We start from the raw sequence: 9,228 nt of genomic DNA on the forward strand, positions 1-9,228 counted from the left end.
CCACCCCGGGTCCTCACCCCTCCTCTGCATCCCTCGAGGAGAACCCAGAGGTGCTAGGCCCGGCTGCGGAGAGCCCCCCACCCCCACCCCCAGCAGCGGGATCCCAGGCCTCTCCCTCCAGCCTCTCCCGTGCCCTCCTCCTTCTTCAGCTCAGGGGAGGGTGCCTGAGAACCCAGGGTTCTCGGCGAAGGGACACCCCCCCGGCATGCCTGTGAGCTTGCTGGGGAGACTGGGGCTCCACGGAGAAGGCTCCCTTCCATCCATCACCACACCCTGTCCTCTGCTGGCCTGAATCCTGCTGTCTTTAAGGCCTTCTCTGATGACAGATTCCCGGGGTCCTCCCACCTGGAAGGGCCTTAGGGTACCCCCCCCCCAGCTCCGTATGGGCCTCTGAGTGGCAGAGGGGCCATCTCAAGGTCAAGGGGAGTGTGGGCTCCCACTCCAGGCTGTTTCTCTTGTACCCCAAACACCCCTCACCCCGGGGTGATTACCTGGCACTCCCTTGAGTTCACACGGCCTGATAATTTCCAAACCTTTTGGAGATTTCCAGAAAAGACAAATGCCACGGACCCTTCTCCCAGAGCCAGACCCTGTCCAGGTCTTCCTGGTAATTCCATTGCCTCCTTTATAGAGAGGACGCTTCAGCCCGGGAGGGCAAGTCCTGTCTCTGGACTCCCATCTGGGGCACCGAGGCCTCGCATGTCTTGACACTGACGGTCTTGAAGATCCCAGGACAGTCATCTCATCTGATACTCCCTCGTGACACGACCCAGGCTACGCACTTGTGGCCAGAGTATCACAGAGGCGATGCCGCGTGCGTCTCAGTGCGTCATGTTAGGAAGCGTGCGGTGTCCGTTTGCCAATGACTGGTGTTTCAACCTCCTCTGATTAAGGTGGTGACCACTGTAAAGTTCTGTGAGGTGTTGGGTTTTTTCCCCTTTGTAATGAATAAGTATTCGTGGGGAGACACTTTGAGTAAGAATCCTGTTCCTCAGCCTACTTTCATCCACTAGTTTTTTTTTTATTTAATTTTATTTATTTATTTTTGGCTGTGCTGGAACTTCATTGCCACGAGGACTTTTTCTCTAGTTTCGGGGAGCAGGGGCTGCTCTCCAGTTGCGGTGCTCAGGCTTCTGGTTGCGGAGCAGGGGCTCTAGGTGCTCAGACTTCAGTAGTTGCTGCTCGTGGACTCAGAGTTGCGGCTCCCGGGTTCCAGAGCCCAGGCTCAGCGACTGTGGCTCACGGGCTCAGTTGCTCCGTGGCATATGGAGGCTTCCCAGACCAGGGATCAAACCCGTGTCTCCTGCATTGGCAGGAGGATTCTTTCCCACTGAGCCACCAGGGAAGCCCCCATCCACTAGTTTTAATGTCTGCTGTTGCTCCTTGAGCTAACTGTTTCTGTAATGGCCACCAACTAATTCCATCATTCATTCTTAACATTGGTGATTGATGCTCTATTGTACGGAAGAATGTTCTTTTCTCCCCACTTACTTATTTTTATCCGTGTGGACTCACAGATTCCTGTGTAACCCACTAAGTAATCATCTATAAGCATCATAATTGATTTGGATGCTCAAGTGGTCCCCAGGGTGGCCAGTAACAGCCTCTTCAAGCTGGTTCTGTGTCCTTTTGACACCCCGTTCTCCAGCCCTTTCTTACTTTCTGGCAGAAAAACTGTTTCGGGATCATCGTGTTCTCTCTCTGCCTCAGTGCCAGAGTCAGTCGTGTCTCCCGGGAGCCCCAGTGCCTTTGAGTGGAAAGTGACATTTAGAAGCAAAGATCGGGACACTGGATGTTCGATTGCCTCTGAGCATCCCTTCTCTCAGGCCCTCTCCTTGGGCAGAGGGAGACATGTGTGCGTGGGCAATTCACACGTCCAACCACGCATGTCTCTGTTCCTACCTGTGCCCATAGAAGATGTGGGTTCACACTGACACCTCTGATTCCACTCCAGCCCCAGCAGGCCATCCCAGCCTGCTGCCTTTGCACATCTGTACCTCTGTCCTCCGACAGGAAGAAGCTGGCATCTGTCATTCTTGTTTAGTTAATTGCTCTGTCACCCTGTACCCGCCCGCCCGACCCCTGGCCTGGCTGGACTGTGTCCCTCTCACTGCCCCCAGCAATGCTCTCTGCATGAGGGGCTCTGCCCCTCCCACGCCCCCTCCCATGCCAGGGCACCCAGCTGCCTTCCCACCAGGGAGGAAGACCCCAGACCTTCATCCGTCTCCCTCCTCTTGCCCTTCCTGTCCCTTGAGCTAATAGGACTGGGTTTTCACCAATTTCCTCATCCCCACGTGCCTTGCACGTGGAGGACACCCTGGTCTGTGTAACTGGGCAACCAGGATCTTCCCCGTTGGGAGAGGCCTTTCAACCTCCCAGACCATTTTTTTTTTTTTTGGTCATGGTTCTCACCCTAGCCCCGCGGGTGGGCAGGGAAGTCTGGCTTTCTGGGGAAGATGCCGACCCGCCCAGGGTCGCCCGGCTGGAGAGAGGGCGTTCCAGGGCTGGTTGCCAGCCTGCCTGTCGAGGCTTCTCCCTTTGCCCCCATGAAAGCCTAGTCTCGTGGTGTTAGGAGTGTCACTGGGGCTGCTGCTACCGCCACCGCTGCAGCAATCACATGCTCTGAAGACGGAGAAGAACCCCAGGCTCAAATCCCGGCTCCACTGCCTCCCAGCTGAGCCTCAGTTTTCTCATTTGTAAAGTGGGAGTTTGGAGGCAGTAACGTCAGCACCTTCAGTACAGGAGGAGCCGAATGAGCCGACAAGCACAGGAGGAAGTGGGTCTGTGAAACCGCGGGTGTGCACAGCATAGAGGTCTGAGGCTGCCGGCCTGACCCCCCAGACGCCTGGGCGTTCCTGAGGGCGGGCTCGGCCAGACCCGTGCCCCTGGATAGAATCACAGGCGTCATCCGCTGGGGTGTTCAGGCGCCGCTTTGAAAATTCACCCCCCCCATCCTCAGATCTCCAAGCGCTCTCCCAAATGGGCTCCCAGCCTCCCCCTCCTTGTGGGGAACGGTCAGCAGCTTGCACAAGCTGATGTACATGGACGGTGGAAGGGAAGAACCCGGTACAACCATGTGCCAGTTCTCTCGCCGTTCGTGACCTTGTGGCAGCCGGGCGGGGCCGGTCGCACCACGGGGCCACCCATCGTGAGCCGACAGGTGCTTGATTACGAAGGCTGACTTTTCTTTAAACAGGGCGCGGGTGGCTGTATCCAGGCTTAATACTCAGGGAGGAGGGGCAAGCTCCTACCCTACCCCACGCGGCACCCCCATGCACGGAGACACGCCCCATCCTTGCCAGGCCGTCTCCTACCACCCAGAGGGCGCCCAGAGGGCAGCTCAGCTTTGTAGGCACCTTCATGCACTCAGCACTGTGTGGGGAGACCAAGCGGCCTGTAGGGTCCCCAGCCCAGTGATGGGCATGGAGTGTGTGTCCTGGGGACTTGGGGTCCCCAGAGGAGGACTCCGTGAGACGCTAAGTGCTGGGGGAGGGGGCTGTGGGCTGGGGGTGGCGCTCAGGATGTGGGCTCAGCCTGAGTGTCCTGTCTGTCTCCGTGGAGTAACAGGGTGTGGGGATGGGGCTCAGGACACAGGGGCCCTGGCGGGGGGCCCGGAGGTGCTGGGTGGCTGGAGTCCCCTCAAGGCCCCGGAACGTGACCGAGTGGTGGGTGGGCTGCAGGAGGGAGCCTTGCAGTGTGGCTGCGGTATTTCGGGAGCAGATGCCCTTGGGAGACTGGTAGCACCTCTTTGCCCTGGTGCTAGGCGCTCGGGTGCTGGGCACGCAGGGGCTGGTTGCTCAGGGGCTATATACTCAGGGGCTGGGTTCTCAGGGGCTGGGCGCTCGGGGGCTGGATTTCTTCCTCCACAATAGCACCCGAGGGTTTTCTTTCATTTTTTAGAGTCTCCCAAACGTGAGGTTGTAGAGGCAACCAGTGGCAGGAGGGGGCAGCAGTGGCTTGTCAGAAACCACAGCCATGTGGGGAGAAAGCCAGGGGTCGGCTCCCGGCCTGACCAGTTCTGGCCCAGGGCTCAGATGGGGACAGGCTGGCAGAAGGGCCTGAGTTTTGGGGCTTGTGGCAGGGAATGACATTTCTGAGCCACCACCTGGCCCGCATGTGACCCTGCATGGGCCACTTTACCTCCCTGTGCTTCATTCCCGTCTGTGAGGACAGATGCTGCTGCTGCTCTCGTAGGGTGCCGTGAGGTCCAGGGGAGCCGGGCAGGTACAGGTGAGGCCGTGGTGAGCTTGTCCCCTCCCTCTCGGGCTCCTGACAGATCTCTCATGGTTTCTGGCCTTATCGGTAGCTTGGCTCTGGCTTACGCAGGGCCGGGAAGAGCTCACTGACGCAGCTATGGAAATCAGCCGTCAGGATGTACAAATAGTTGCACATAGGTATTCATTGGAAGGACTGATGCTGAAGCTGGAACTCCAATACTTTGGCCACCTGGTGCGAAGAATTGACTCATTTGAAAAGACCCTGATGCTGGGAAATATTGAAGGCAGGAGGGGAAGGGGATGACAGTGGGTGAGATGGTTGGATGGCATCACCGACTCAATGGACATGGGTTTGGGTGAACTCTGGGAGTTGGTGATGGACTGGGAGGCCTGGCATGCTGCAGTCCATGGGGTTGCAAAGAGTCAGACATGACTGAGCAACTGAACTGAACTGAAATACTTTCATGGGGTCTGGCTATTGTCTCTGTGCCTTGGTCCTTGGAGCCTATTGGTTACGCACACAGGCCCTGGGACCTGATACTCCCCGTGTGCTCAGCTGTGTGGCTGTGGGCTGGTTACTTAACCTCTCTGTGCCTCAGCTTCCTCACTGTGGATGTGTCTCCTCCTTACTGTTGTTGGGAAAACCCTAATTGTAGCAGGGACAGACACGGGACCTTCACTTAAGGTCACGGAGCGGATGAGAGCCCATCTTTGAACCCTGGAGTCGTCTCCATAGCCAGTGCTCTGAATCCCCCGCCATGTGCAGTGTTACCTTGTGAGTACGGTCCATTTCTTTCTGGACCATTCTAGATTAGTCCAGTGGAGTTTGTTGCCCTCCAGGGGTACATGCTGTGAAGTCCGGCTGGGCAGGGGGAGGGGGCCAGGACTTTGCGGAGCTGCTCCCTGCTGCCAAAGGAGCTCAGAGCCCAGGGGCTCAGGTTCTGTCCTCAGGCCAGGGCCCAAGCCCCAGTTTGGCTCTGGTCCTTCAGGGGACCAGTTGGGGGCGTTTCCGGACCCTGCTCTAATTCAGCCTGAGCAGCTGTCTTGTCTGTGTTGGGGCTCCCTCAGATTCCGCTGGGCTGGGGTGGAAGTTCTGCTTTGAAAGCATTTAGGAGCTTGAGAGAAGGAAATGGCAACCCACTCCAGTGTTCTTGCCTGGAGAATCCCAGGGACAGAGGGGCCTGGTGGGCTGCCATCTATGGGGTCGCAGAGCCGGACACGACTGACGCGACTTAGCAGCAGCAGGAGCTTGAGAACCTGGATCTCCAGACTACCCCCACCCGCCACCACCACGGCCTTTCACAGGTGTGGAGGCCGAGGCTGGCCAAGTCCGGGGCTGGCACCAGCTCTGGCCCCAGATGGACGGGCTCAGACCTGTCCCTCGCTCGTTCCTGACCATTCCGACCCCACCAGGCCTCATGAGTCTCAGGGATGCTGCGTCTGGGGCCCGGCAGGATCCCGGCAATGCGTCCGTGTCATTCCTTGTCCCATTCTGGCCAGCATCAGCCAGGAGGGGGAAGAAGGGGTTAGCCTTCTTGGAACCCGCCAGTAAAGAAGAAACCTCAGTGTTTCCATGTGAAATGGTTTAACATAAACTCCAGTCCAGCCCCGCTGAGGCCACCCCAGACGGATCTTGCCGGGGCAGGGTGGCAGCTCACGAGCACCTCCTAGTGTCCGAGCTCCTCTCTGCAGGCCTGAGTGAGCCCGGGTGGTTGGTGGGCAGGACTCGGGCCCCTGGCCAAGGGACGGGCCTCCAGGTGACCAGCTGGTGCGTCCCGGAGCCCGCATGTACGTCTCCCTGAGGTCCTGTGAGCCTGGGACTGGTGAGGCTAAAGGAGAGGAGGGGAGAAGGGCAGAGAAACTTTGGGGTCACTTTGTCAGGTTCCTTCAGAAGGCAGGAAGCAGGCCAGGGTCCCACTTGACTGGAGACCATTGGGAACCTGAGTTATTTAAGAGCCAATCTGTGCGGCAGCTCTGCTGCTGCTGCTGCTAAGTTGCCTCAGTCGTGTCCAACTCTGTGCGACCCCGTAGATGGCAGCCCACCAGGCTCCCCCTCCCTGGGGTTCTCCAGGCAAGAATACTGGAGTGGGTTGCCATTTCCTCCTCCAATGCATGAAAGTGAAAAGTGAAAGTGAAGTTGCTAGGTCATGTCCAACTTGTAGCGACCCCATGGACTGCAGCCCACCAGGGTCCTCCATCCATGGGATTTTCCAGGCAAGAATACTGGAGTGGGGTGCCATTGCCTTCTCCGGTGGCAGCTCTGAGCCCAGGAGAATCAGACAGGCCCAGTGAAGACTGGTTTAGGACAGTGGGCCTTGATGGATTCTGTTGAAGGCTGTTCCATGCTCCTCCACCTCCGGGAGCTGGATGGGCTGAGCTGTGAGGGTCTGGGTGCGGACTGTGGTCCGGGCCCTTGCACAGCAAGCCTGTAAGGTAAATACAGCATCTCTGAGTTCTGAGTGGCAGAAACATTTAGTAACAACCTGGTGGGACCTGAGAGTCGAACCAGGTATGTCTGGGTGCGGAGCCTGACCACAGCCCCACCCCGCTCGCTTGGACTCAGCTTCCCCTCCTGCCTCCTCCATCTGCGTGCTGCCACGACGGGTCCTGGGAACACGGTGCTCGGGGTGTCACGGGGCTCCCAGGAGATGTTGGGGTGCCAGGTCTCTGCCCGTGTGGCAGGGGTTTCTCGTTGTTGTTCAGAAGTGGGGACGCAGGTGGGAGGCTCCGGGCGGCGTGAATCAGGCTGCCGGGAGTGGGTGGCAGGCGTGCCCAGCCTGCTGGAGCCCGTCGGGCAATCAGGTGAGGCAGGGAGGCCAGGACCTGTTGACGGCTGTTGGCCCTGGTGCTCGGAGCCTCTTCTGCAACCCCCGACCCTGGCCCAGCCCCAGGCCTGAATCAGACGCCGGGAGCCCAGAGCTCCCTGAGGCCTTTCACTGGTCCATCCAGAGATGCGCCTGAAGGCCATTTCCATCAGAGATAACGGTTCACTCGCCACCCTGCCCCCATTTCACAGATGAGGAAACTGAGGCTGCAGAGGCAGGTGGCTGGCATGAGGGCCTGCCCCAAGGGCCGGGCTCCCCAGCTTCTGCCCCCCTGGGCCCTCCATCTCTGTGCCCAGTGCCCTGGGCAGAGTGGAGGCCAAGGTTACCCAAGACGCTGGAGGTATCAGCCAGGTGTGAGTAATGCAGGCTGCGTCATAAATAGGAGCTGCCAGACTGTCTGGATAAATGTGTGGGGGTTTGTCCCACCACCGAGCAGTGATTTGACGCAGGCAGGTGTGGCCTGGGGGCCACGGTGGGAAAAGACCCTCCTAGGACTCGGGGTCCTGACTCTCTGGCCCTGACTGGACTGTCTTCCTGGCACCCCTGTTCCGGTTGCCCCTTTCCTGGGTGACCTGCCAGAACCTCCCACCCTGGTGCCCAGGACATGGCTCTTTGCAGGGGTTCCCCACCGTCTGCAGGTCCTGCCGCTGTGAGCTCGACCAGCTCCTGGAGCCGCCTTCCTGGCTGCGGGGACCGCCGCCTGCCATATCTGCTCAACCCCGTCACTGTTCTCGGTGAGGAAGAGAGGCCGGATGCCCCGAGGCTCCGGTCCACGCACACCCAGCCTCTTCGAGACAGCGGGCCACTGCTCCGGCCGAAGCAAAGGTGCGGACAGGCCTCCTTCCCCCCGAGACAGAGGCCGTCTGGACCAGGCAAGTGACTGCTGGGCCTTTGCCACTCAGCTCCCGAGGAGACCAGCGGTGATGAGGTTACGGGCAGACCTATTTCTTGAGAGGTGCGCACATCTAGGAACCCTCGAGGATTGACTGTCAAGGTGCGTCCCTCCCACCCCGTCCTGCAGGAAAGGAAGCCCAGCGTGGCTGCTGACTTGCGTGGGTCACCCTGTTTTCTGGAAGCTGACTCAAGCTCTGCTCACAGCGCAGGCTCTCACTGCCTCTTAAATCCTGCGTGGCAAAGGAGGGAGGCGCTTTCTGAGAAGTTGTGCTCCCTCCTGAGATAGTGCAAGGCACTTTGCTTCTCAAAATACTACAGGGATTGGGTTATTTTTAGCCCGTCCTCACGCGGTCCGGGGGGTACTCCTGCTGCCACTTGGGCAGATGGACTTCAATGTAGGATGATTGTTCAGGGCCTCTTTCTGGGCGGACTTGGATCTTGGATGGTTGGAGGAAATGTGGGGTGCCCCTGAGGTGTATCGGGAGCCCCCCAAGGGTCTCCTCTGGCTCTTCAGCCCTTAAAACTAAAATGCCCCCTTCGTTTCCTGAGTCCCCCGAAGAGAAGCAGCGAAGCCTTCCCAGTCAGAGCCACCTGCCTGAGTTCAGTCCCTTGAGGCCTCAGTTTTTGTGCAGAGAGCATTTAGCACGTTTCCCGCACCTGGTGAGCGAGTGGCAAGCTCTGGCTATTGTCATTTTTGCTGGTGTCTCCATCAGTGTGATGATGGGGGGCGCAGGCCTGGGTGAACCCTGGCGGGGAGGGCTAGCATCCCTGCGGCTCCACTGTCTGCGGGGTCTGCAGAGGCACTCCGGGTGGGTGGGCAGGTGTGCCTGGGCCCTCGAGCCTCCAGAGACAGGGGTCCCCACCTAAGCTGAGACTGCAGCGCAGGTCCGTGGCTGCCCCCTGTCCCCCGGGGTCCCCCTGCAGGAGGGATCTTTCACCAGAATCCAGAGCCCGTGGGCATCTGGAGTTGCTCACAGCATCCCGAGGAACGTTGCCCACACAGGCTCAGAGCCTGGGACGCTGGCTCCTTCCCCCAGGCCCCCCCCGACCCCATCGGCCTGGCCCCTCACTTGCAGCCCACGCTGTGTACTCTGCCCGCCATTGGCAGTTGGAGCGGAGTTTTCCTTTGGGGCCTGAGGGCTGTAGGAACCCAGACATCTTCTCCAACAGCCCCGAGGGTCTGCACAGGTGGGGTGCCGAGACCCATGGGTCAGAGTGCCTGGTGGCTTAGAGTGGACACTCGTCCCCTCGCCTGGCCCTCGAGCCCACTCCTGCGTTCTGGCTCAGGCAGG

General features: G+C 59.4%; 1 protein-coding gene across 5 annotated transcripts in view; it reads left to right on the forward strand.

Moving 5' to 3' along the window:
- Positions 1 to 9,228, forward strand: part of LHPP (phospholysine phosphohistidine inorganic pyrophosphate phosphatase) — a 119,508-nt gene that overhangs the window by 51,951 nt on the left and 58,329 nt on the right. The window lies entirely within an intron of this gene.

This window comes from Dama dama, chromosome 15, assembly GCF_033118175.1.
Source record: "Dama dama isolate Ldn47 chromosome 15, ASM3311817v1, whole genome shotgun sequence".
In the NCBI taxonomy this organism is placed as follows: Eukaryota; Metazoa; Chordata; class Mammalia; order Artiodactyla; family Cervidae; genus Dama; species Dama dama.